Here is a 26823-nt window from a genome sequence, read left to right as displayed (position 1 = left end):
TTTTAATGTAAAAATAAATAAATAAATAAATAAATAAATAAATAAATAAATAAATAAATAAATAAATAAATAAATAAATAATGAGCTGATTGAGACACAGCCAGGTTTTGTGTTTCTTTGCATGTTGTGTGCTGCTGTCTTTATGACGCTTACCTCATATCCATAGTTCATGTTCTGCTTCCCAGTCTTTATACTGTTCTTGTATTTGTGTATGTTTCATGTAAAAATATAGATTGCTTGTACTTGGCTCCACCTCCTAGACCTCACATGATGATATTTGTATCTATAAGTATATAGTACAGTAACTTTTCTCCTAATAACAAATTCTTTAAGTGTGTGTGTGTGTGTGTGTGTGTGTGTGTGTGTGTGTGTGTGTGTGTGTGTGTGTGTGTGTGTGTGTGTGTGTGTGTTTGTGTGTGTGTGTGTGTGTGTGTGTGTATGTGTGTGTGTGTGTGTGTGTGTGTGTGTGTGTGTGTGTGTGTGTGTGTGTGTGTGTATGAGTGTGTGTATGAGTGTGTAGGTATGGTAGTGTGGGTGCTGGATTATGTATTATGCTGTTTAGTGTAATCATTACCTGAGGGGGTGTGTGTAGGTGCATGATAACGACTGAACACAGAATGTGGTGTTGCACTTTGTCAGTGTGGGAGTAAAAGGGCAAAGTGCGAAACGAGTCACACTTCTCAGAAGAGTTGTCTGTGCATTGCTACAAATCTGTCAATGTCAATTAAAAGAAAGCGCATATTTTCCATATCAATCAGTTAGTATCAGGATGCAATCACAGAGACACTCAGAGACCTGTTTATTGTGCACCTAGTATGCACTCTCAGTAAGTGACATCTGTCAAAACAAAGCAGAAAAAAAAGGTTATGTCCGTAACAAACAAGGAAGGTGCGGAGGCTCACTTACACTCACACTGCCGTCAGCCCTTGTGTCTGTGCTACTTTATTCGAGTGAATTACATAAGCAATATTCTAGCGTAAATAATAAAAGCTAATTTGTGGATATACTTAATGGAATGACAGTCATTTCAGGTTTCATAACACTCTTTATTGGGGTATTATACAATATCCATTATTCATATCCACAATATCCATTAAACTCTACAGCCGTTTAAATAGCCTGATTCTCACTGCTGAGAGAGGGAGAGAGAGAGGGAGGGAGAGAAAGAGAGAGAGGGGGGGGAGTGAGAGGGAGGGAGGGAGAGAGAAGGAGTGAGAGAGAGGGAGAGAGAGAGGGAGAGAGCAAGAGAGAGGGAGAGAGAGAGAGAGAGAGAGAGAGAGAGAGAGAGAGAGAGAGAGAGAGAGAGAGTTGGGGTGTCAGTATATTTGCTCTCACACTGGAAATGGTAAGCTGATCACCTCAAAGCTGAATTGACTATGAAATTGACTTTCCAATACTTTTGGCTTAATTTTCCGTCTGCACAAATAACTGCAGAAATATGACATCTGGGCAAGTGGGAGAACCTTAAATATTTTACGGTGTATCTAATATTTACTATTAGAACATCAACATAAACCAAATGTAATCACTCACTCACTCACTCCATCACTCGCTCATTTCCTTCAGCCTTCCCTCACTCACTCGTTCACTCACTCCCTCCTTCCCTCACTCCATCCCTCCCTCCCTCCCTCCCTCCCTCGAACCCTCACTCATTACCTCCCTCCCTTCCTCCCTCCCTCCCTCCCTCCCTCATTCCCTGTTATCACCTGACACACAGGGGTGCCCTGTCTATAAAAGTCCAGAGAAACACATCAGACAGAAGTGAGATGTTGAGGTTTCTCCCTACCCTTCCTACATATCTGACAAACACACCTCTGTATACTGTATAAAACCTACAGTACACTCTCTTCAGAAGCATGACTAAATTCACTGTTGTTGGTGTACAAGCTAATGTGTTTTTGGAGTGCCTTTTCTTCCATCAGATAGAAACGTTGAGTAGATTATGTTTTTGTTTTTTTTAGGTCAGACGGTGGCTAAAAAATCTTTTGTGTTTTTATTATTGTGTTTGTTTTTTCTGCCATACGCTCATCCCGAATTTAACAACCACCGTGAGAGTGGAGTGAGAATACAACTATATCAATAAAACTTGATCTTCTATTGATCTTTTAATAAGTGCTCGGCGTGTTGGTCTGGCCGAGGGCTCGGGGCAGGAGAGGAGTCCATTTTCTCATTTCTGTTGTCAACCCTAGATGTGTTGTAACACTATCCATTACAAAGTCTACACATTTGAACAAGTTATTTTATGTAGAAATACTCAGTCAAATAATACTCAGACACCAAAGCATTTGTTTCTTCGGCCCAGACTTTCAGGGTCGATAGGATAATCTCAGGCTACAAAGGAAGTCAGTGCATCATTGACACTGTTGTTTAAGCTGTTTTGACTTCATAGTAGGTACAAATTTGCCAAAGGTGTGTAGTTTTTGTGTCATACATGTGGCAACACAAAAGGCCACTCTTATTCCTCATGAATATGAGCAAAAGATAGTGAGAAAACGGCGAATAATGTTGTTTGCAGATGATTTAGGATAGTATTCCCTTCTATGCTTTCAAAATTTAGCCTGTGTTACCAGATACATGATTAATCTCATTATTAATCCGGACCGGAATACAAACAGATTCGTCCAGAAATTGTTCTTGCATTATTATTAATGTTCTTGCATATTCATTAAAAGTCACATGAAAAAGTTCACATCCTACTCATGCTCATGTGTGCAGGTTTATGCCTAAGAAGACTGACTAAAGTAAACCTCGACTTCAACTTCAGATCATATTGTTTGCATTAGATTACTGCACCTTTACAGCTGGATTATACAGTCAAATTCAGGGATTAAGAATGCCATTGAGAAAGTTTTGTGAAAAACAGTTGTTTTATATTAATGGGAATAATCGAAGAACGTGCAAAATAATAAAAAATACAAGTAATTATTAAATTATAATAGGGCTATTTTGTTTGTACATAGCCATAAGCACTAAACAAAGCTTGCTTAATGTTATTAATAACATACATTATTAAATACTCTTATTGCCGTAGTAGAAGCTGCCTGTTTTGTTTTCTTTTTAACAGATGATCAACATTAGAACACATGTACAAATCTGGTGAGATATTTGAGTTTTACACCGATTTGACTTTTATTTTTAAAATTATTTTAATTTCTTAACAAATTTACATTAGCAAACAACCTCTGCTTTAATTGCAAGCTTTTTGGTAGCTCTCTGGTCTACCACTGAAATGTCCAACATTTCACGGCAAACTTTGTGCACATTTCTTGTGTGTGTGTGTGTGTGTGTGTGTGTGTGTGTGTGTGTGTGTGTGTGTGTGTGTGTGTGTGTGATGAGCTACAGCCACAGTAAACTGAATATCAGGTACATTGCATGGCATTTTGCGGCATTGATAAGTCACGATTCCTGCTGCGTCTCCTTGGGTGTTTATACTGTGTCCTTGTCTTTCATGCATTCCTAAGATCTGTTTCCCAAGATTTTTTAATAATGTTTAAAATCTTCGACTTTAGAAATGTGCACTACTGAGATGGTTAATAACTACACCTTATCCTGACAAAAACGTGAAAATGTGTGGAGAAAAAAAAAGTAAAGCCCTTTATTCAACCAAGCCCAGACTTATCAAAATCTATACACACACATACACACATACACACATACACACACCTTCCATAATGCCCTGAATACCCACGTTGTCACATGAGACCATCAAGGTAGCATAAAAATGAGAGGGAGGAAGCTGGTGGGCATCAACCTGGCCATATGCAGCTTTCCCACTGACACACAGGCACAAGAGCAAGGGCAGCACTGTCTGATCAGTCAAGCCAAAGGGGGGAAAAAATAAAAGACCAAGCCTACACACATATACTGTATATATAGGCAGGAGCCGAAAGCCTAGAAGATTCATGGGCCAGGGCTGAAACACATTCTAAATGCGTTCTGTGTGCACCTTTACTGGTAATCATGAGTAAGTATCATGAGCTAAGTTATGTCACACAATAGTAAATTCATCCACTTGCTACTTTAATAGGAACAGCTGCTCATTCATGCAATTATCCAATCTGCCAATCAATGTGACAGCAGCGCAATGCGTATAATCATGCAGATACAGGTCAAGGGCTTCAGGTAATGTTCACATCAATCATCAGAATAGGAAAATATATCTTTGTGACTTTCACTCTGGAATTTACACACACACACACACACACACACACACACACACACACACACACACACACACACACACACACACACACACACACACACACACACACCATTCTATAGAGTTTATACAGAACAGTGTGAAAAACTGAAAAAAATCCAGTGAACAAAGTTCTGTGGTTGGAAACATCTTGTTGATGAGAAAGGGTCTGAGGAGAATAGCCGGTTTAGTACGAGCCCATAAATAGCCACTTTTTACCCCGCTCTGCACAACACTTTGAACCTGGTACCACTCATGTAAGCTCAGAACAGGAATAATGAGGCTACAGTGCTACAGTTTTCCAAAAACCAGACATTATACAAGTGTCAGTTCCTAATAAAGTGGCCCGGACATTTAGGTTAAGATCTTAAGAAAAGTAAACCTCATTAGTAGGAACAATCGCTTTCTGCTCATGCTTGTTCTTTCTTCCACTATGTGTTTTTGCTTTATTTCAGTTCTAGTGTCTTCCCTATCGTGTCACTGTATCGGGATCTGAATGTGTGCACCTATATCGTGTCAGTCCTGGATTAGTTCGGCTCTATCTCCCCCACTGTTTCTTTGTTGGCCCTAAAATCTCTGTATCTTTAAGTCTAAGTCTCATTTTCCGTCGTTGTGGTTTTGACTCCCTCCGGTCAGTTGAACTGGATTATGATTTATCACACTTTGGTATTTCCTGCCTGTATTCTGACCCCCACAATGATTATGATCATTAGATTCACCCTAATAAATATTACTCCAAGCACCCCGGCTGGTGTCCTGCCTCATCGAGCTTCCTGTTACAGTTTGTTAAACTGACTCCTTTACCCCACATTCTCTTTCCAGTGAGATGATCAAAAATTACAGCCTAGTCTAGTGTACAAATAAAGTGCAGTATTTCCTGTGATAAAATAATAAACATGATGATGAATCATATACTGTATATGATTATTTATATTGCATATATTTACATCTGCTCTCAGCAGACATGTGGAACTCTTTTAAAGACCCTGTGTGTGTCCAAATGGAGGGTGTGTGTGTGTATGTGTGTGTGTGTGTGTGTGTGAGAAGCATGAGACTGAGGCAGCCTATTCATCCACAGGAAGGAAGGAGAAAGGAGGAAGGTGGTAGGAGACATTTGTGCGGTTACACACCACTGAATTTGGAGAATTACCAACCACACACATTCACACACTGCAGCGAGCTTTATGGATCTGAAGTACAAATGGATGGAGTGGCACATGTCTTTGTCCTTTCAGAAATGATACGACATTCCATGGGATTATGCTGTAATCATTCTCACAGTAAATTCTTTCCGAATCCATGGAAAAGTGCACCTTTGTTGCTATTCTTTAAACATAACACAGATTTTAAGAATTCTTTAGGAAGCCATGAGACTGCAGAATGGGAACTTGGCAGACAAATGTTTAAGTAAACACAGAGAACCCCAACCTCTTTATTTTGTCTTGTCTTTTCTATTGTTTTGTGTCTTTCACTGTCATGTCTGTTACGTCCTAAACATACCACTCACCCGTACCGCCTTAAAAACAGATTAATATTAATAATATCAATATTACAATAATATTATACAAATATGAATGAAGTAAAAACAACAAAGTCTTAATTGTTGTTCAAAGAGAAAGGGTAGTGGCTGGTGGAAGTAAGGAAGTAAGGAAGGAAAGGAAAGGAAGGAAGGAAGGAAGGAAGGAAGGAAGGAAGGAAGGAAGGAAGGAAGGAAGGAAGGAAGGAAGGAAGGAAGGAAGGAAGGAAGGAAGGAAGGAAAAAGAAGAAATGAACGAAGGGGAAAAAAGGATAGAAGGAAGGAAGGAAGGAAGGAAGGAAGGAAGGAAGGAAGCCAATAAGGAAGGAAGGAAGGAAGGAAGGAAGGAAGGAAGGAAGGAAGGAAGGAAGGAAGGAAGGAAGGAAGGAAGGAAGGAAGGATGGATGGAAAGTAGTTAGAAGGAAAAAATAAGAAACGTAAGAAAAAAGGAAGGAAGGAAGGAAGGAAGGAAAATAAACTACTACTAATTTATTTAGTTATGAATATGTTATATAATTTATTTAGGATTCATTCACTTACACATAGTGACACTTGTGTTGTTTGATGATGTAGTACCTCCTTTTGTTTCACAAATACACTTTACGTTGATTGCCATCGTTAATCATGAAATACATCTTGATCACTGCCATTTTGTGTCGTCTGTTCATTAGCATGGTACTGTATGCTAGATTTATGTCCCATTACATAACTTGGTATTGAATGAAAGTATTTGCTTTTTTTAGTTTACAGAGTACTGTAAACTTGCATGGTATTAAACGGACACAAATAACAGTAGCATCGTTGATCCTTTACTAGTTTTTATATAAAGCAAGGTTGGTGCCTAGAATCTGTCTGTTGTGTTCTAACTTAAAACATGACACAAAGTCTTCTTCTAAACTGCAACCCATTCAACTCAGCATCTATAATGCAGGTTAGGTTGTGGTGTACATTCCCCCTGTTTTTGATGCACAAACAGTACAACATCATTTGGCTGATCAGCCTGGATAAACGACTGATTACTACGCAACAATAAACCTTAGTTCACCTGAAACTTGTATACTGAATACCTGAATTACATACCTGAATACTATGTATTATGTAAGCTCAACATGTGCTGTAATGTATATGTGAGGAAATAAAGGCTTCTATTCTTCGTCTAATCAAGTTTTGGCACTAGATTTCTACCTCCAACTCACCCCATGGCCCATACGTTTTCTCACTTTCCGAAGATTAAGTGCTCAGACCTGACGGTGTCTCGCCAGCAGCACTCTACTCCTACTGATTAATTCAATTAGTATTTAAGTAGGAAAGTTATATGGGGAGGTTTCTCCAGGTTTACACAGGCGCTTAAGTTTATTTTCCCTTTCAGATTAATAAAATGACCTGTGTGCAGTTCCTCTGAGGTCGCCAGTTCTTGAGTAGTGGTGTTTGTCATGGGGCTTTTCAAAATCATCCTGACAAACCCTCGCCTTGAAAATATTGTGAAACAGAATATGCTGATAGATTTTATTATTTATTTATTTTGCTGTCAGCTTCAATATGGTATAACAGAATGCAAGTGACAATTCAACAAACAAACAAATACAAAGTCTAATGTGATGCTACATGAACGAGATGATGGGTAATAACATCTAATCCAAACATCTAATACTAGAAAAAGTCAAAATAAAGTCTAATATATTGCAGGGAAACAGTATGACTTGTCCTAGTTCTAATGATCACACTGCACATCTCTCCTAATTTTACAACATGGCTTTATCTTTGCTTGTAAAATAACAAGCATTTCTTAAACCCTTTATAAAAATAAATATAATAATTATCATAAAATTATCAAATGGCATTTTTGACTTAAGGTAAAAATCAGGAAAGTTTGAAAGTAAATGTGTTTTGCACTTCAGTCAAGAAGTACCATTTCATACATCCTCACTTATTTATGAAGCCCATATGCCACCCAATGTGTAATTTTAATACCCTCAAAGTAAACCAGCAATCAAATTTGCATTTACAATGCAGTTATGAAACCCTACGTGAACCTCCTGCAACAACAAAAAGTCAGAAATGTGAACATGCTGTATATTACGATCGCAAGCTGACTCACAAGATTTGCCCAAACCGTAGTAATTACTATAGTTTTCATTAAATTAAAGCAGCTCTGCATCGAACCCAAGTAACCCAACCCATCCAAACAGATACTGAAACATATGCAGGTGTTCTGTGGGATAGACAGTGATGATACTGCAGGGGATCTCAGTAGGGAGCAGATTATTAATCCCTATATGTTACGTTTGGCTGTTTAAGACTAGGAGTCTGGCAGGACACAATTACATCAATGTCATCACTCATGTCCATTTAATTCATTTACTTTTCCACATACACTGGATACATACGCAGGATACATTCGCAGGTCGAAATAACTACAGAAATGAAAAGGGAGCACAAATTTGAAATCACTAATTTACTGCTTATAATCAAAAAGCAGCTTTATGTCATATGACTACTCGATTTATCTTTTAAGCATTTATTTATTTTATCTCTAGCATTTATTTATTTTATCTATAGCATTAAACACATTGCAGACAGAAGTGGCCTCGCACCATCCAATCAAATGTTAAATATTTTTTTATTTATTTGAAGTCGAAGGGAAAAATAACAGAAAATACCAGAATCATTTCTAACTTCTGTTTGAGTGGGCAATCTACAGCCAATGGACAATGATCTTTCTGCAGTAGCCCCACCCAAAGCTCCGCCCACACAGCACAGAATAGTTTTTCACCCTTGGTCTCATGCCACTTTCAGTTTGACATGCTTACAGGCTCGTACTGATTTTATTTTCTTTTTTTATTTACCTACTTTGCTCAATTTGTGATTTGATGACATTTAAATTTATGACGTTTATTTGACTATTGTTACAACTTGGGGAGCTGAATACTAATTGAATTGGTGAATTTGCAAACTCAGGATTTGTCTTTTAAACATCTACCGGTGAAGACGTATGTACTGTAATTGCTTTCTATATCGAGCAATATATGTAATAATCTTATATTTGTTAATTATAATAATCCTAACCATAGGAAATACTGCATCAATTTCACTACAGTGAAGATAATTCAAGCTGCTAAGGTGTAATATTTTTTTTTTAATTTTTTTTGCAGTCTTGAGCTGAAAAAAAAAAGTGGGTTTTACATTTTAATTAAATAGTCACACTTTTCGTAACAAGTTCATAACGAGACAGCACGACTTGATGTACAGTATACTGCAGGCTAGTAAGTGTATTCTGTACATGTTAATTAAATATTCCTTATTATATTTGTCAAAATAAGGATGTCAGAAACCTATCATTAGATATGAATAATTAGGAGATATTATAATTGAGTAATTATGCATTTATCAAAATGCAAAACATAACCAAAAGTAGACAATACAATGGATTTGCGGCAATTTAGTGCACTCCTTGTAATAGTTTTCAAATATGCAGACTATTTTCTTTTATTGTTAAGCGGAAATGCCCAGATTCTTATGATTTTTCTTAGAATTTTGTCACTAGCGGCAACTGTTTACACTTAGAATTTTCATAAACAAGGGCCCAGGTCTCTGGGAGAAGAAGTTGTAATTATCAGTTATAGGTCTGTTAATTTAAACTATAGAAAAAAAAAGATAATCACAATTTCCTCTTTCATTTCTATAAATTACATTCCCCTTCTATTGCCTACGTCCCCCTTTTTTGGAAGGTGTTTCTCTGAGTCAGCAAATATCCAGACCCAAAAATGACCACTATGGGAAATAAGATGTAATTTAAAGTCTTTCTCCTAGAACCATACTCCATTCACGCAGCAGAAATCCATGTCATCTACCAACTAGTGCATTATGACATACAGCAGGTTATAAAGCAGTCACTTGCCTTACGATAGAAGCCATGAACTGTTAATATCTGCAAATTATGTCATGTCAGTAAGATGAGAAAAAGAGCTATGACAGAAAAACATTTTCTCTTCATGTAATTGTACCTTTATTAAGTCTGAACATCAATAGAAACTGGATTTAAAGCTGCAAAAGCCATTTAAGAACAATGTTTTTTAATGGGTTTGTCCTTCTTTGCTATGTGAATGAATTCTGATTTATATTACAAATAAAACAATGAGAATTCTGTACTGCACTATTTAACATTTCTATTAATGAAAGCACGCAAAATATATGCCTTAGTAAGTAAGAATACCAATAAAGTACTGACATACAGTACGATTTGCAGTTTAAGCGTTCAGAACTATGAGAATATAAAGAATCAGTCAAGTTATTTTAAATTCTATCGAGTATTAGATAAAGACTGGATGTTTTAATGTTTGGATTTCAGCTTCTTCAGCCTGTCAGATCCCTATGCGGCTGCCTGATGATGCAGGTAAAAAGGTTATTCACGTCTAATCTCGCTACATGCTGCTTAGTGGAACAGCAAGGTTCCCCAATAAGCTCTATAAACAGCTCTGAAGCTAATATTAGTTTTAATTAAAGAGCTAAAACACTGTGTAGAGAACTAATCTACTCTGCTGACTAAAAGACAGATAAGTGGGTAGCATACTGTACACATACCAATACAACTGACTTGGAGGTAAAGTATGAAGAAACACACCAAATGCACCAACTTCCTGATTAGAACTAGGTGCCGATACAAATTCTACAAAGAGAAATCATGTAAATTGCCATCACTTGCTTCCTAGAAAATCAGAGAACAAATAAATGATTTGTTTAGCAATAAAAATATATATATTTACACTCATACATCTACTTATTATCAGGTTCTTACTAACGCTATCTCCTGATTGGCTATGGACTTTGTTTGTGCCAACATTTGACAAGTAAGCGTTTCATTGTCCTCAAACCTAATCATTTATTTTGATTTTCAACAACAGAAAATATTTATTATATGATATTTAACTATCGGTATATATAAAATCCGGCATACAAAAACACACATGCACAAACAGACCGAAAAGCATGTGTTAGAAAGTTCTTTTTAGGCCCCATCCATTACAGAGCTGTGGACTTTTAACAGCATGAGAGAATAACCAGACTAATAAGTTACATTCACATCCACACACACACACACACATACACATATATATTCAGGAGCATGCCAACACTAAGCGAGAGCGGTGATATAGGTGGGAGAAGAGCATCCAGCATCCTTATCTACTCCTGAGCCATGCCCTTCACTAAGCATTAGTGTTGAAGACTTGCACCACAAAGCGGCTAGGGAACAAGAAAGGACAGAGGTATCAGGAGTGTGTGTGTGTGTGTGTGTGTGTGTGTGTGTGTGTGTGTGTGTGTGTGTGTTTGTGTGTGTGTGCTTGTGTGTGGAATACAGATAACCATGAGTCACTTTCTATTTCTTGGCAGAACCTTAAGCGAGGATATTTTAAATAAGGTCGAAAATATCAGTGTGTCCAAACACTTGTACGCTAAATACACTTGTGCAATTGAGTTGTATTTAGAAAAACTAGCTTTAAATGTGTAACTTCTTCAACACTTCATCCTGGATGAAGCTTCATGCTTCATTCCTCAAGTTTATAACTGTTAATATAAATGTCGGACATTATATTAAAAAATTATACAGTGTCTGATTCCCATCTTAATTTTTATTTGCATGAGACCAAAAAACAGTCATGCAAATTGCACCTGATGTGACTGTACACAAGAATTGGAAGGTTATGGAGCTTTCTGAACTTCTCATGAACAAAATTATTCAACAAAACGTAAGTGGAATGAGCTCCAAAGACATAACTCTTTTTACCAGAGGCCAGAAAATGGAATTTGCTCCTGTTTTGTTGTGCTTAATGGTTCATATGAAATTAAGAATTCATGTCACATAAGAATTTCTTTCTATCTATCTTTTTTCTAGAATATTTTCTAGCCTAGTTGGACATTCATAGAAAAGTTCTAACATTCATTCATTCATTCTCTACCACTTATCCAAACATCTAGGGGTCACGGGGAGTCTGTGCCTATCTCAGGCGTCATTCGGACATCAAGGCAGGATACACCCTGTACGGAGGGCTAACCCATCACAGGGCACACACACACTCTCATTCACTCACGCAATCACACACTATGGACACATTTTTCCAGAGATGCCAATCAACCTACCATGCATGTCTTTGGACCTGGGGGAAAACCGGAGTATCTGGAGGAAACCCCTGAGGCACAGGGAGAACATGCAAACTCCACACACACAAGGCAGAGGCGGGAATCGAACCAACCATGATGGTGTGAGGCAAATGTGCTAACCACGAAGCCACTGTGCGTCCCCCCCCCCCCCCGCCAAGGTTTTTACATAAAGTAGTTTTTATCTTCAAAGTAAACGGTATATTCAACATCTATAGTTCTGTGTAAGGTTAGCCAACAGTGTAATGGCTAATTTTGTATCAGACTTGCCACAATAAAATAATTCATTTGTTTACACTGATAGAAAAAGTCTGATAAGTCGATTATTATTAAAAAGTTTAACATCCAAGTCATTGCAACGGATGGATTCATGATTATGATAATAATCTAACAGAGATGCCAGTATTCACTTAAGAGAGAATTGCAGGATGACCTGAAAGCAATAGGTTCAATCTTATAAGTCAAGAAATGGCATCTGAGGAGAAGATGGATGCTTCAACAAGACAATGACCCCAAATATACAGCCAAAACAACTCCTTGCCTGGTCTTATATCTCCTGACTTGCATCACACATCCATCAGTGAGACTGTAATAATGCCAGGTTAAAAAAGCATAAATCTGAAGTATATATTTGCATTTATAGTATATGCAATTAAAACATATTTATTTTTCCCTGTTTTTTTCTTTTTCCAATAATAAATTTGATTTTCTTGGCCTGCAGTGTACTAAATATTTGATCAATTAACCCCTGCCTGGATTCCATTTACGATTTTCTCTGCCAAATTGGTTTTTCATATAAACCTCCTGCTTATATCTAACTTATTCTGCTTTATGACACACAATTTAAGGCAGAAATCGAAAGCACAAGGGGCACTTTCACATTCCAGGCATTACTTTGTGCACATAAAGACAAGAGCAGCAGATAATTGGCGAAATGCAGCTACTCTAATGGGTACAACGCCGGAGCTGCCGTCGAGTCACTACTCAGCGCTGCGGCATGCACATGAACAAAAGAATCGGCAGCTTGCTTCTGGTTGGCCACTGCAATCATTTCTCTTTTGGCTTTCAAAAAAAGACAAGAGCAGCAGATAAATGGCAATCTAGTCACATTAGAGGAGGTTCAGTAGAGTAAGTTCTGTGTTAAATACACAGTAAGACAGAGAAAGACAGCTCTATTACATCTCGTCTTGTCTTTTATTGCACATTGTATACTGAAATTGCTATCACTTAGGTGAATTAAAGCATGCCATTTTAGTAACTTGCGTTACTACAGTATGTGTTTCATACAGTACATAGTTTCTTCCAAGATGGATAATGAAGTGTAAAGTATTCTGGCCCTGTTCCTCACTCGTTCCTGCCCTTACATAATATTTAGGGCATTTGGCAGACACTCTTATCCATAGCGACTTAGCTTTTTTTCTCATTTTATACAACTGAGCAGCTGAGGGTTAAAGTCCTTGCAGAGGGCCCCAGCATTGGTAGCTAGTTGGACCTGGGATTCAAACATGCGACATTACAATTGGTTTTCCAACACCTTAACCACTAGGCTACCACATCCTCCATGTATAATTGGGATACCACACAGAGCACACATGCTGCTTACACCTTATTGAGATTTTTCCTGAACCCAGATTTTTAAAAAAAGATCAATGCTCTAGACCAACATTATTCGGCATGTAATGTAGCCTCAGATAATCCCTTATCTTTTAGAACTAAATGTATGATTTGTTTTGAGACCATATTACAGCTCTTTCTTCTTTATCTATCTTTGCTGTTTTCTGAGACAATGACAAATTCTTCAGTTTCTCCTCCAGTAGCAAGCATCATCAACAAGATGGAGGTAAGAGAAGAGAAAGCCTGTCTTGTTCCTATTTATTTTCAAGAACAAAGGGTACAAAAATGGCTCATCATGTCATGGAATAAGAGAGACCACATGTCCGCATTTACAGAATGTTCATATCCATTCAGATTGCATTGAGTGATGTTATTAAACACACTGTACACTGTTCATTTTCACAAGTCCAGTACTAAATAACTTTCTTCTCGGCTTTAAGGCATAAAATTCATTATCGCATTGGAACACCTCAAATAAGTGTTTAATAAAAGCTCTAGGGCTTTGTCGTAAAGAGCCCCAGTAAAGCCTGCCCCCCATCGATTTAGCATGATTAAGAGAGAAAGTGAGGTGGTGAGCCTCCTGCTGCGCGGTCAGCCAATAAGAGTATTAGGAACCTGGTAAACAAAAGCACTGATGAGTCCCAGAGCTAGGCCGATTAGCGTAGCTGAAGTAGACCTATAATGACTATTAGCTCCCTGCTCTCCTAATCTTTTCCAACACTCTTCATACCTCTTGTGCTCATTCTCATAAGTTTTTGGTCCAGTAATAAAAGACAAATGAATAGTAATTGAATTAATGACTTCCAGTGCTGCAAAACAAAGCAGTATTGTATTAGTTTTCAAGCTATTATTACACTAATGCGCAGATCCTTCTTGGTGTGAAATGAATCTTTTCAATATTACACACATAATTGCAATACATTGATGAAACAGTTCATAGGATTGTTCTGAGGAACAGTTGAATGATTTGATATGTGATATCATTTGTATTTTTCTGTGCCGATAATAGAGAGGAACTGCATTATGTATTCATAACTTTTACATAGACAGCACACAACTGGTCAGCTGCTTCTTCAGGAAATGCAATTCGTATATTAAAAGTCATTCCTGCCTTTGGTTAAAATTGCAGTCTTTTCCATTTTTTTGTTGTTGTTTTTTTTTCATTCTAAAATTATCTAATATATTCTCATTACAGTCATGACCATGAGAAGGTTGGGGTGTGTCTATTAATCTTACTTCTTAGGACACGTTTCAGTGATACAAGTGGTAGAGTATAGGTCCAGAAATGTATGCTTATACACCTATACAAAAATACAGAAATAAATGATTACTTAGCCTATGGTTGATATGAAGCCCAATGTGCAAACCTGCTTCAAAAAAAAGTATAGTGATTTAAAACCAGGTTATAACAGAATGATGTTCTTTTCAGCTCCATATTATGACATTTATTGTGATATTCCTGCTGATTCTTTGGCCCTGTATTAGCCTACAGGCTAGTAATCTTCCCCTGCTGCACTTTACACAGTCCACACTGAAGGCTTTGCTCACTGAACTTATAATTAGTCCATCTAGTTACTCTAATGGTTTCAATGCTGAGGCTAATGTTGGAAGTCTCTACTGACTGCAACAGCTTGTGCTGTCTCTCTCACAGACAAGTTCTCCCACCTGATATCCCATCCGAGGTTTCTACAAACAAAAAAATGTACTTGGGTCTTTAAATAAAGGTCAGTCACAGATGCGTTGTGTCCGGTTAGCTTGTTGTCGTAGCATCATTTAATTAGAAGAGCATCATATCTGTAAGCAGCTATAAGTAACAGTCATGCTAGTTATGCTGTTTTTTTATCCATAAATCGTCACCATCATCTTTGTTATCCTTTCCCATTTGAAGAGAGGTGATACACAGTGGTCCTGGTTTTTGTTACATGGAGTAGGTGAGAAATGGGCACTCCTGAAATTCCTCTCCTGATCAGGTTGAGTGAGGAACAAGTCCAAAAATATCCATATGCACCGAACCAGCCTGGTTCAGCTGTAGTGGACCTTGTCCTATTAAACTGACTGATTTTTATGCTTTCTTGACATCGTGGACACTTCTCTTCCTAAAGAGGCAAAGCATTATTGCACTTAGTGAAGTGTACTTCCCACACCTAGTTGCACAGAACTAGTTCTGGGTGCTTTAGCAGTGAGAGCTTGCTTGTGATGTAAATTTCTTATTTCCATTCTGGAGAGGATCTAGGAGAGGATGCTGCAGGTAGACGCATTCATACACAGAATGATAGTTGCCCTGGATGTAGAAAAAAAATAAACTGTGACTGCATTTAGCAGTCACGTTTTCAGGTGCAAAATATCAAAATATCATAATTTCCATAGGAGTTGCAAAGCCCAAAAAGGTTTTTTCTGGAGTTTTTTCAAGGGTCCACAGGTTTGAGCAGATCTTTGCAACTGATGCAGCTGAGTAGAAAACTTTCGTTTGTCATCCAAAGACACTTAGATTGAGCTTCAATCCATATCGGTCCATCCCTTTAAGAACCGTTTTAGGATGTTTGCGATAACTTAGACTTTATTTCTAAGGATGATTGTCAGAATGGTAAATCAGAAGATGATGCCATTGCAAATGTCTAAAAATAACCCTGAAATGCTGACTTTCCCAAATTGCCTTGGCAGTATCTAGACATCTAGACCAGAAGGTATTACAGTGTATTCATACAATGCACAGTTTGTTACAATGGTAATTTTGTACCTGTCCAGATCTAGCATAGAAAAGAATGCTGATACCTCGATCTTATTGAGACAAAGCTCAATCTTCGTAAGTGGGTAGACATCCTTCAGATTGAGCTCATAAAGACGTCAATAGCCTGTGAATCAACTGACTCCATCTTTTTTTTTTTTTTTGTGGGCAAGGACTACAGATGATGCCCTCTCAGAACCTGAAGGAGCTACTTCTTTGAGATGCTTCTCTTTTTCTACAAGAAATTCAGATGTTGTTTGTTTTACTGCCTTTCTGAGAGGTCATGCTAAAGCAGTCTCTATGAGTAGGATAAAGCATTGAAATGACCAAGATCTCTATAGGATGTAAGCAAATATTAAGCAACATTTCATCAGCAGAGACGTGAAATACAGATAAGTATGGTGACCCATACTCAGAATTTGTTCTCTGCATTTAACCCATCCAAAGTGCACACACACAGCAGTGAACACACACACACACACACCATGAACACACACCCGGAGCAGTGGGCAGCCATTTATGCTGCGGCACCTGGGGAGCAGTTGGGGGGGGGGGGGGGTTCAGTGTCTTGCTCAAGGGCACCTCAGTCATGGTATTGCCATGACTGAGGTGAGAGTCAAACTCTCTGACCATTAGGCCACGACTTCCCCAGTGTGAGGTAGGTACTGTACATGCTTTGTAAAACCATGTCTCAATAATTAATGTATTTCTCTAAGCTTTGGTTCATTAACAAGTCCCAAGACATTACAAATGTTTGAGAATATGTATTGGTTTCTAATGTACATTAAAGACCCAGGAATAGTGGGTATTAATGGGTGGCGTATATACAGTCGAGTGTACAAAAAATTAAGTCACATAAATGGCATTTCCCATATTTTAAATTCAGCACTTTGTTTCCCAATTGATTTTTAAATGAAGTTGCATGAACATTACAGTGGCTTTTGGTCATGTTTCGATAACCAGAAATCTGTAAATTTGCCCCATCAATGAGAGTTGTGTTTACTGCAATACCTGGAGTATTCTTTTTGTTTCTACCATCGGCAGGTTTAGCTGTATTGACACATTGATTAATTGGATTCTAGTTGCTTTAGTCTTTTGGGCTTTGGGATCAAGAACATTGCTGTTTACAGTTTTGCCACAGTAAACGTACCCATCTTTACTGCTTGTACAGATTATTTTTTTTCTTTGGCATAGCTTTCTGGCTTTGTTGCTGTGCTCATCTGTCTCGCTAATCAGTTACAGGTGCATCGTCGTATAGCATGACAATGAATGGATTAGTGGGAAAGAAATGAGAGATAAAAGAGGAATGCCAGTGTGCATCATGGCACTTCTCTTGAATTACCACCAACAAGACGTGCATGCAACAGCACTGTTTGAAGTTGTGTGTGTTTCCATCTTGTATGAGATTAAATGTAGCCCACTACAAAAGATTCCAGAGCACATCCCTAAAGGACAGGGGCTGTTCACGAGATGCTTCATAGTCTGACTGTGCCATCTGATAATTGGGTATTGATTATAATGTTGCATAGGTGCAAACTCCAGTTCCAGGTTTCAGGGTCAAGGCCTATATCGCTAGAAGATTTTATTCATTAAAATACTATTAAGAGCTTGCTAGTTAAGGTGTTATTTCAAAATGTTCACTCTGGAGCTTTATTTATTCCAGCATTATTACTCTAATATGTTTTTATTACTGTTTAGGTTCATGTTTGCTAATGGTTATGTCTGAGAAAGAATGCTGTAACTAATGTTGCTTAATGGAAAACATTTTTATATTATAACCATAGCGCTTTTTCAGGAATAGTCGTTCTGGGGGAAAAAGCAAACCTTTTTGATTTAGCAGAAAGCTTTTTATGAAACCCATCATCTTTACACTAATCATTAAACTGTCTTACTTGTGACAGAGCCTAATGAACAGTAAGGATTTTTATGAGGATTTTCTTGAACCTTTCAGGACCAATTTAGACTGCAAATCATGTTGCAAGCATTTCCTCAGTCATATCATTTCTGACTCCTACAGAAAGTAGAATTCTACAGTAAGTGAAAAGCTGAGGCAAGAAGTTTGTCCCTGTCGCCTATAGCTGGGGGTTTATCTGTGGAATACCTAGAATAGATTGATAGAGAGGTGGAAAAAAATCTGAGAAGAAAATAAGGTACAAGATACAATGGTGTCCAACAAGACATGAGGGGGAAGCATGTCCGATGGTCTAAGCTCAGGCAGAAAGTAAAGAAGATCCTGAGACATAATATGGATGAAAAGTGAAATCAAAGGGCAAATGTAAGAGGAGTGAAATGACTATCTGTGTGGATCGATGGCTACAAACATGCTGTTAAAGAGCATCATCCTGGAGGAGTGTGGCTGAGACTGCCATGGGAACATCGTCCTGCCAGTCGGCCACTATTGATTTACAGATCATTTATTCAAGCAGGCACACACAGAGATACACAAACACGCGCACAATCACTCACACATACACACACACACACACACACACACACACACACACACACACACACACACACACACACACACACACACAGAGCTAGTCAAATCTATAACAGTGACCTGAAAGATATGAGGACACAAGAAATACACAAAAGAAAGATTTCCAATTACACAACTATTCACTAATTATCAAGGCAAACATGAAATATTTGGATATCTTCTGTATCTTTGACTATTGTTTATGTTCCTTTATCATTTACAATATAAATACACAAAAGAATAGAGTAGCTATCAAGAGCTGTACAATCTACTGATGATTTGCTTTACAAAAGCCCACACAGGTCATTGTCCATGGAGACCGACAATGGTCAATGGTCTAATGATACCTCAGCATTATCAGCACATCACCTGAATGATCTAGCACTGCTGTAATAGTCTGAAAAATGATTCACCCTGGAGGCAAAATGATCTATTCTGTCTTTCTTGGCCTGAATTTGCTTTCAAGACAAGAATCCATTTACAAGCTTAGAACCTTACAGCACTATGTCAGAGATAGTGAGCCATAAAACTGTCCAGATATGGATCAGTGCAAGGTCTATTCACTTATTGCTCTGTCTCATCTTAATAATAGAGGTGATCAGAAACACATTTATCTGCTTTTTTATACTGTAGAAGAATGGATCCAAGGTCCGGCGTTTGTGTTACAGAAGAATTGTTACAATTTATAGATAGATAGATAGATAGATAGATAGATAGATAGATAGATAGATAGATAGATAGATAGATAGATAGATAGATAGATAGATAGATAGATAGATAGATAGATAGATAGATAGATTACTACAGTATATTAATAAAGCACCCTTTCTTCCATTTTGGCTATGGTACACATGATCAAAGCTAAGCTCCTCTTATGCAACATCCTCTTAGTAAGTGGAATAACTCTCTACAAGCTTCTGTTGCTGAGTTACGTATTAGAGACACAACGGTGGCTGCCTTTCAAAGTTTTAAGGGTTTTTGTCTTGTGATCACCACAGGGTTATTGACCGAAATGCAAGAGATTCAAAAGGTTGTGGACACACATTAGGGTTAAAGTTTGGCTTGACAAGCAACAAGAATACAATTCCCAAAAAAACAATCCAAGAATCAGTGAAAGACAGTACAGAGTCACACACAATAATGCACAGTATTATCAATGCCAAAGGGCAAATACGAAGAATAGACAAATAATTAAGGGGTAAGTCAAATACAATAATGCAAAACACAAATCAAAAGGCTCAAAACATACACAAATATGATTATTGGCAAGGTAAAGACAATGATAGATCATAGTCTGCGAACAGGAATGATTCCTTACCATTCAGGAAGTGGCCCTGTGATATTTGCTGGTGAATAACCCCTGACATACACAACAATTGGGTGGGAGATTTTTTTGGTCTGAAGTTTGTATTTTGAATTAAGTCCGCTTGTCTAATTCATAGATGTGAACTAGACTGAGAAAGACAGAAAGAAAAAAAGAATGGGCATAGGACAAGTGGTGCAGTGTGTGAAGGAGAAGGAGCGCAGTGCTCAGAGCACAGATTTGGCTGCTGTTGATTGCTTTGGAAAACTGTAATTAAAACAGTCATGCCAGTGAAGCATTTCTGAATTGAATTAGCTGAAGTGTTAGAAGAGTGAACAATACACAGAATGGTGATGGTGGTGAAAATTGTGGCGCTTGGCACATCTGCCAATTGTACACACTCTCGGAGCCACCCACACATCATCACATACACACTCCCATGAACACTGGGCTGTCAGATGCAGCCAAAAACACAGGCCATGCTGTGAGTTTCTGATACAAAGATCCTAGTGTTGCCATTGCTGTGCATTTCCACATAGACAAACTCACACACACACACACACACACACACACACACACACACACACACACACACACACACACACACTTCATCCTGTTCTTTTACCTCTCATTCCTGTAAACTCTGCTAATGAGAGATCATTCTAACTTTTGGGGGGTTTTTTGGTGTCTGTACAAAACACACACACACACACACACACACACACACACACACACACACACACACAGACAACTCCCATACCACAGTCTCAGATTAGGTACCATTGTCTCAGATTAGGTGACATCAGCAAAAAATTTAAATACATAATACTATAATACAGTTTGAAAACCTAGACTTTTTTTTTTTTTTTACAAGTGTTTCTAACCAAAATGCTCAGAACTTACTTTGGAGTCCAAAAGGATGAGGATTTTATTCTGAAGTACATCATCCCAATTGTGAGGCATGGTGGAGGCAGTATTATGTTGTGGGGATGTTTTGCTGGAAAAGGGACTAGTGAACTTCCGAAAGTTCACAACAGGAACGAGAATTATCTATAAATACTGAAGTAAAAATCTAAGACATCAGGCAGAAAGTTAAAACTTGACCTATGTTTTCCTGCGGGACAAGGATCCTAAGCACACCTCCAAAAACAAAAAATAAAAGTATTGGCATAACCATTACAAAGCCCTGACTTGAATCACATAGAGAAATTGTGGACTGAACTGCAAAAGCAAGTCTGAGGAACACAAAGCAGACTGGCAAATATCCAGCAAATTAGTGGTCAAAGCTTATGGAAGGCTACTCCATGCAAAAGAAGATCACATTTTAAAAAAGACAATGCTAACAAACTTTATGACCTACTGAAAACCTTATCTTAGAAATAAAAAAGGAAATAAATTTGTCTATTAACTTTAATTATGATCATGACCTGGAAATAAAGCAGATGCCCTAATTGATTCAACACATCGAATATACGGTAACGTTGTTGTAAAAAACTGGTGTACCACTGGGATCCGTAGCACCCCTTAACTGCTCTGCAGGGGAATCAGAGCAGATATTTCAGGGGTTGATTTGCAAACTGTCCTGTGAACTAGACCCCTAAGCTGTGCATAAATCAGGGGGTGAATTGGCCCATATCCTATCCAAGATGGGAAAACCATTCAACCACAATAGTGGCACATAGCCACAGGCCTGCTAGTCATCTAGACAGGAAAGGATGTGGAATACTTGGAAAAGACCACGGCAATGAAAAATTGACCCAGCATGACGTTAGATTATAGAGATATATTGCGTTTCGGCCTGTACTTGGACAAGAAGATACTCAGGTGTTTCTCACCACCCCTGCCGGATAGGAGTGGTGATATAGAGCATCGGTTACAGTAGGAATAATTCTTTGCTCAGCTCTTTAAACTGTTTACACACCAGGGTTTCCAAATTAACTTAACTGCTCAGGAACTTAGATATTAATCATTAAAACTAACTCTCAGGAAACAAAGTGTAAGTGCATAAGGTGTGCCTAATGTGTCTTCCTTTTCCCATGCCCCAGACTTTTGTATGGTTTTTGAGATGTAGTTTGGAAAATTTGCTGAAATCTGGCAAACCTGGTTAATTACATTAGAGCTCTGGTGTGGACCTCATCTGGCAACAGGAAACATAATTATGTAGAAGACAGTTGACTGAAGGTATGTGTAAACCCATTCACAATGAGCTGTTTGACTATATTCAACTGCCTGTTATGGGTTTACTCTAAAAACAAACTAGATAGTAGCCTATAATATAACTATAAGTGTGATTAGCCCTGCAACTTAATATTACTTAAGGCTACGTTGTTATAGATATCAACCTGATCAACCTGATATTTTAAAAAGATTATTAAAAATCAATACTCCCAACAAACAACCTACTTCATGAATTCATCTGGGGAACTTCACATTAAGCTACAAATAACATCATAAGATTTCCAAATAAAAACAGAAGGAGTGATTTGAAGAAACATGAAAAATGATTCCATTCTGGCCTCAATTTTACATTATCAAATTTTTTTTCATGTGCAATTGATTTAGTCTATCTGATAATTCAAGAATACTAACTGTCTTTTAATAATTGTTAACAAAGTTCTGATCAGTGAAGTGTTATAAAACTATGAATGTCTGCATTATATCTGATGATATCTATCACAATTTTTTATCATTTATTTATAATAAAAAGTTACTAACTTCTGTCTGAAATGTATTTGAACTCTGCGTTGGAGCAATAAAGTACAAGTAATGGAAGTGCACCATATGGTTAAAATTATACAGACAATTGACCGTGTCTTTTTTGAACATCAAATTCCAGATTATTCCTTCCTTGGAGGTTGTAATAAGCTCCAGCCTTCTGGGAATGGTTTCAATAGATGTTGGACCTTGGCTGTGGGGATTTGTGCCATTTCAGCAACAATAATATCAGACACTGATGTTGAACTGTAAGAGTGAAGAGGTCTGGAGTGTAGTCTGGGCTCTGTGCAGGACGCTCAAGTTCTTCCACTCCAACCTTAATATGCCATGTGTTTGTGGAACTCTGTGATTTGTGCACAGGGGCATTGTCATGCTGGAACAGGTTTGGGCCTCTGGAGTTGTAATGCTACATCATACAAAGACTTTCTAGACAATTGTGCTCTTCAGTCTTTGTGCCAACCTCAAGAGTGTAATGGTCACTTATAGTGTAGTTCAAACTACATTGTGGCCTGTTTTCTGAGAAATCTATTCCTGCAATTTCAGAACTCTGGATGTTTGGAAATTTGCTGACCAAAATGTGGACGATATATGGAAAAAGCACTGGGTATTAAAAACAAGGAGATAGGGTGGTAAGACAGAGAATGTGTTTGGGATGAAAGAAACAAATATGAAAAAAAAACTATATATATATATATATATATATATATATATATATATACGTATATATATATATACGTATATATATATATATATATATATATATATATATATATATATATATATATATATATACGTATATATATATATATATATATATATATATATATATATATATATATATATATATATATATATATATATGCATTGCCTACATTTTAACACAATACATAACCCATTTTTTGAAAAATAATCCAGAAATTCATGACCGAGGCATGTATATGCTCCCAACCCTCTGCATGATCTCTTCTATATCCCTTTTCTCATCTTTTGTTCTATCATTTATCTCACTATTTTCATTGACTCGTTTCATTTCATCCTGTAACCTCTCTGTATTGCCACAATCCTCTATTCTCCCTTCAAGTAGATGTGCCAAGGGGAAAGCACCGTTTGATGCATGAAAGCTTTATTTTTGTTTACCTACATGATGTACAGATACCAATGGGGGGAAAGTGTGCATGTGGGAAGACTTGAATGAAGCATGTCCTTTCCCTTGTTTTCTCTTCCCTTTCTTTCAACCTCTCCTCCTCCACTGCCTCCTTAAATAGAAATTCTCATTGCTTCAACCTTATACAACTGGCCAGAGTTTCAAAGGTTTTATAATTGCATAACACAGTCTTTGTTTCAATCACATTGCACTAAGTTGCGTTTTAAAGCATCAGAAACAAACAACGCTTCCTAATCTTTGCCAAGCAACAGTATTTACCCAGTTAAAAAAGAACATTATTACAATGCCTAGTATCTATTTAAACAGTTTCTTAAACTTGTAATATTCCAAAAATATCTGCTGTCATTTTCTAAAATTAAAAGCTGTAATAATGTTGTGGTAGTGTTCATATTCCTAAAATTAAAAAATTGGATTATATATAAAGCTAGTAACTGTAATGTTTCTAAAATGCTCTCCTAGCTTAAAATTGTTACTTAAAGGGCATTTTACACTCAACCTTGCATCACTGTAAACTCTGAGGATACTTATACACACATTGGCTATTTATAATCTGGCATCTCACAATGTACATTCCTAAAAAAAAAAGTACAGGTCTGCGATCCTGTTCCCGAGCAGGTATTATTATATTTCACAACCTTGTTGTCATATAGTTGTCAGGAGCTTGGACAGTTCCCTGCCAGACCACCAGAGGGGGGCTGTCAGGTGTTTTCTCATCTCCTACCTTATTGTTTCTATGTGGGCAGTGCAATTCCCTTACCTGTTCTTTGTCCCTTGTTTATCTTGATTAGTTGCCTGTCTTGTTCTCTTTGTGTTTGTGAGTCATTGATGTTGTTGCCGTATCTGTTAACATGGCTATGTGCGAGCCATAAAATGTTGTCATGTCTAGGTATTTTCTATGAACTTTTTCAGTGTCATATTATTTCCCCACAATACTACTTGCAATTCTGTGATATTCAGTGTTTTGCTGCCTGACACTTTTCTCTTGTGATATGAAGCACATGTTGTTCAATTTTCGATGTCTGTTGCTAAGTGTCTAATACTAACATTCATAACCTCAGGGTTTAATAACACCAAGTCAAAAGTATGAAACTTTCCTCTACCCAGGTTAAGTAGTGTGAAAATATTTAATGTGAGCCTATTTAATTAAAAAAAAAAACATTACTTCAGCACATAGTTTTGAGCTAACTGCCTTAGCTGTTCTCACCATCACTCGAACTGCTTCTGCTTTGTAACCAACACAGTCCATTTTAGCAAAAGGTCAACCTACTAAACCTAAGGCACAAAAAGTTTCTATTGATTAATTTTTTAGATCAGAATTGGTATAATTACTATGAGAACCAGCTTACAGATATAATAAATTATGCCAGTCTAATTAAATAAGTATCTAGGTGTCACTGGCCTAGTTTGCAAGATGGCATCTCCCATAGTGGAAACCAGTCATAACACCATCTGTTGTATGCAGAACAGCCAAAACAACAAGCACTACAGTTGTATTCAGAGGAGACGTAGGTCACGAGGTCAAGTGGGGGTAAAAGCAAAGGGACTGTTGGTTTTGCTGTAGTATTTCAATGTGCCTTTTTATAGAATGATGGAGGGAGAGAAACCGAACAAGTATCTCATAGCTTGCCTCCATTTGTCTTTGTTCCGTTCTTTCATAGTTACAAACGAATCAGCAACAAATAAGTTGGCTTTTAATGAACTGTAATTAATATGTTTTACTGTTTCCCTTTGTTCCCCTAGTACAGATATATTATATATAACTATAATAAATACATCTGCTCATATGAAACCCTGCAGTCTTTGATGAGTTCATGCTTATTCAGGCATAATTAAACTACAAACTTAACGCAACCGTATCCAGTCCTGTCTATATTATAGATAAATATATTAAAATGGATTATAAATCATTACTTTGAGATGAACGCCATTACGCATTCATGAATCGAGCCCATGCTACCCTGGTGGCCACCCTGTAATGGTCATGTACTGTAAATGGTAGGAAGACGCAGGTGTTGTGACAGATGCTGTGAAGCCGGCACACCTGGAAGTCTCACCCTTTCTTTTGTGGGCACTAATGAGCACAAAAATGTTCTATAGAAATAAATAACAAACAGCAAGCCAAATGTTTAATGTTCTTATTCTATGATAATGTTACAGTGCAATAAAGAAGCATTTAGCCGTCGTACATTGGGGTCCACCAGTGGATGTTGAAGTTCCTCTAGACAGCATGTTTGTTTTAGGTCTCAACCCTTTTCGAAATGAAGCTTTCGATAAAATCAGACAGGAAATAAATGCAACAACCACAATAATAAAAAAAACCTCAAATGCAAATTTTATACATTTCTATTCTTTTTTGGGGAAAAATCAACATTTCCCAGTTGTGTCTCATTTCTATAAATCCACCAGCGAGAGCATCTTAACCTTATAAATAATTGTGTGGTTCACCTCAGCTTCCTCCTGCAAGAACTGCAGTGAATTGTGCAGCCTGGTCAGTTTCACCACAGGGCTACTGGGAGCTGGCCAGCTTTAGTTTTTGGATTGTTCTCAACACAGAGTTGTAGAAGGTAACAGTGTTAGTGGTAATATATGCACCCCCTTCCCCAGATCATGAAGCATGCATATTCAGTTTAATAACAGTTTTTGAGTTTCCAGACAAAAAGTTTTTGCAACCTTAAAAAACTCTTCATTTACTTTGCCAGAAAGAGATAACGTTGCATCGATGAACTCAAAACATTTTTCAATTTCCTTGACAGAATGAGAGGGTACTGCATCAGTGCATCTTTCAAGCACATAAGCACCGACTAAAGGATTACTAGTGCGAGATGAGGAGAAAGAGGGCGGGGCTTTCGCAAAAGCATGTATGAGTTAATATGAGAGCGTACAGAACAAATTCGTATATGTTGATTGAGTCATTTTCTGTTTTTAATTTTAAAAATGACTACAAATTTACGT

The 26823-nt window shown here is 37.5% G+C and overlaps 1 protein-coding gene and 1 long non-coding RNA gene across 6 annotated transcripts in view; one reads left to right on the top strand and one right to left on the bottom strand.

Moving 5' to 3' along the window:
- ptprua (protein tyrosine phosphatase receptor type Ua) overlaps nt 1-26823 on the bottom strand; it is a 232253-nt gene that overhangs the window by 192199 nt on the left and 13231 nt on the right. The gene's annotated exons all lie outside the window — the stretch shown is intronic.
- Nucleotides 8510-11738, top strand: LOC113641324. Its single transcript, XR_007143594.1, has 4 exons — nt 8510-8704; nt 10063-10107; nt 11355-11458; nt 11688-11738. It is a non-coding gene; the product is annotated as an uncharacterized LOC113641324 (long non-coding RNA).

This window comes from Tachysurus fulvidraco, chromosome 7, assembly GCF_022655615.1.
Source record: "Tachysurus fulvidraco isolate hzauxx_2018 chromosome 7, HZAU_PFXX_2.0, whole genome shotgun sequence".
NCBI lineage: Eukaryota > Metazoa > Chordata > Actinopteri > Siluriformes > Bagridae > Tachysurus > Tachysurus fulvidraco.
This window is presented reverse-complemented; position numbering and strand designations above follow the sequence as displayed.